Source organism: Capricornis sumatraensis, chromosome 1, assembly GCF_032405125.1.
Source record: "Capricornis sumatraensis isolate serow.1 chromosome 1, serow.2, whole genome shotgun sequence".
NCBI lineage: Eukaryota > Metazoa > Chordata > Mammalia > Artiodactyla > Bovidae > Capricornis > Capricornis sumatraensis.
The window spans coordinates 187,233,362-187,236,626 of record NC_091069.1 but is presented as its reverse complement, the minus strand read 5'-3'; positions in this window follow the sequence as shown (position 1 = coordinate 187,236,626).

Genomic DNA, 3,265 nt, shown 5'->3' with positions numbered 1-3,265 from the left:
AAACTAGTGATTTTTTTGAAAGATATGAACCCCTCTCTTTTCCCAGAAGGGTTCATATCTTTCCAAAAAATCACTAGTCAGATCTTGATAACTGTACCATCTCTGGGCTTTTGCTCCTGCTGATCCTTCTTCAACTTTGCAATTCCTACACCGCCTTTGGAGTTCAGTTCAAGTATCACCTTCTCTAAGAAGCTCCCTTTAATTGCTCACACTGGGCTGGACATATCATCTCTGCTCTCCAATAACTCCTTGGGCTTTTCCACCATGGCACTCACCACTCTGCAGTTTCTTTACCTACTCTTCCTTGCAAAACTCCGGGCCCCTGCAGGGTTGAAACAGGGCCTTGCCCACTGTACACCTCTAGTTATTAGAAGATTCCTAAGGGTTCATTTCTTGACCACTAGAAAAGTGGTTTTCAACTTTTTTTTTTTTTGACTGAGACCATTTGCCTGGAGCAATCAGGTGTTCTGTGACAACCTAGAGGGCAGCAGGGGGTGGGAAGTTCATGAGGGAGGAGACATATGTATACCTATGGCTGATTCATGTAGATGTATGGCAGAGACCAACACAATATTGTAAAGCAATTATCCTCCAATTAAAAATAAATAAAGTAAAAAGAACTACGTGCTAACCAAGAACTGGAGAGGAATGAAAGACACTAGTTGATGTAAAACTGGTAATATTAGTTCTGGGTCACTTATAATTAAAAAAAAACATGAATCAGTGTATATATTTTAATATTAATGACTCATATAAAGAGACCCTGATGCTGGGAAAGATTGAAGGCAAAAGCAGAAGGAGGCAGTGGAGGACGAGATGGTTCGATAGCATCACCAACTCAATGGATATGAATTTGAGCCAACTCCAGGAGATAGTGGAGGACAGAGGAGCCTGGCAGTCTACAGTCCGCAGAGTTATATGATGTAGTGACTGAACAACCACAACAAATTACCCATAAATTCATAACTATAATCTATAAACTTTTAATAGTCACCTTAATATGCTTAAAATATAGGATGTTAGGGGTTACTTAACTTGCTTGAATTAATCAATGTCACTTGTGTCACAGTCTATTACACTGATGGTTCACACCTCCTGAGATTCACGCTCCTTTTATTCTCTACCCCTTGAATCTGGGCTGCACCTGTGACTTGCTTTAACGTGCAGTAGAAGTGATGTTGTGCCAGTGTTGGGCCTAAGCTTCAAGGTCTGGCAGCTTCCACTTCTGTGTTCTTGGAAGCACTGAGTTGCCATGTCAGGAGTTGAGCCATCTTACTGGAGAGATCACAGAGAAACCATGTGGACAGAGGGAGGAGAACCCAGAAACCCAGCTGATGATGGCAAGTGAAACTCCTGCGGTAAGATCCCAGTCAAACCATCCAGTCACTGCAGTCACGTAAGCCACCCTAGCTGCGAGGAAGCACCTGAAACCACTTCACATGTCACAGCTTTAGTAGACATGATGTAGAGCGGTCATGACTGTCCCTGCTGAGCGCTGTCTGAGTTCCTGATGCATGGAATCATGCAGAATAATAAAACAACAGTTGAGCCACTCCATTTTAGGGTAGTTATGCAATCATATATAATCCAAACAACTTAAAGAGGCACGTTTAGGTTTGGATTACATATGTATCTGTTTAGCAAGAGAATACCATGATTCATGCTTGAACTGAAGCTTGTTCATGTCTTAAAATCTAGTAATTGGAAAATTACAGGCCTAAAATATGTTTGATGCAAATATGTATCACTGCCTGCTATCAGGTTAACCAAATGTCCTCCACAAACTAATGTGATAATGATGAAGTTAAATGAACTACCATTTCTAATTAAAAAGCAAGAATAGTGGTAGCTGAACACCAAAACTGACTCAAAGCAAGTCTGACATTGCAATGGTAACAGCATGACTTTACTCCATGTCACAGGAATCCAACCATCTGGCTGAGTGAGGAGGCAGTCATTGCTGAGCATTTAGAGGCAGCCTGACTTCAAAGATAACTGAATTAGAGCCCCTGGGGAACTTGGTAATGATCTAATTTGAGTTCATGAATAGCAAGTATGAGTAATCCCTAATAACTCACTTAGTAAATTACCAGCATATAGTTCTTACACATACACAAAAATAAAAGTCTCAAATTTGCATGCTACCCAAAAGAATTCAGAGAGGACTTGTATTTGAGGACTTCATATCTCTTAGTGGCCTCAGAGTGAATATAAGAAACCCTGCTCTCAGGGAGGTGTGAAAATGTCAGGCTGAACAGAGATGTCTAGGTGCAGGGGGCTGGTACCCAGGAGAGGCGTGCAGTCTCCTGGGAGAAGCTGAGACCTGCTACTTGAGGGGCTGCCTGTGCTATCAGACTGGGGAGTGTTTATATCCCAAGGCGTTCACAGCTCAAGTGGGCTCATTCATTCATTTATTTGTTCTCGCATTCTGAACAGTCATTAAAATATAAGCCATGGTGGCAACCTTCCCTTATAGACTATCACACATCTGGTGCTTTGCACACTGCATCTGTAATACTCACCAAACCCTGAGGGGAAGATATTTTATAGCTGTAAGAAACAGCCCCAGAATGATTTTCCTAAGTTCATCCACCAGTAAGTGACAGAACTGGTATTCAGACTCAAGTCTGTTTAGTCCCAAAGCTCATGATCTTTCTTTCACCATAACACCTCTGGATGAATACCTACTGAGTACCTAAGTGCTAGGCTCTGTGCTAAGTGCTGATACCATCAATAAACCCACCACGGAGAGCCTACACCCTCAGCCTCAAATTGGAAGGTAAATTAGAAGCCACAGGAAAAATGAAGACACGCACCCAGAAAGCTAATACTATTTGAGGAGGGGAGAAATCTATATAAAACTTGAACAGAGAATGTGATAGAGTGCAAAATATGCAGGAAGGTTGAGGTAAAACATGAGACTTCAAAAAAAAAAAAAATTGTTTTTGCCCTGGCTGCTGCTGCTAAGTCGCTTCAGTCATGCTTGACTGTGCAACCCCAGAGACGGCAGCCCATCAGGCTCCCCCGTCCCTGGGACTCTCCAGGCAAGAACACTGGAGTGGGTTGCCATTTCCTTCTCCAATGCATGAAAGTGAAAAGTCAAAGTGAAGTCGCTCAGTCGTGTCTGACTCTTAGTGACCCCATGGACTGCAGCCCACCAGGCTCCTCCATCCATGGGATTTTCCAGGCAAGAGTACTGGAGTGGGGTGCCATTGCCCTGGGGCCACCTTTAACTTTTCTCAAAATTGTGGGAGAGCATTCACTT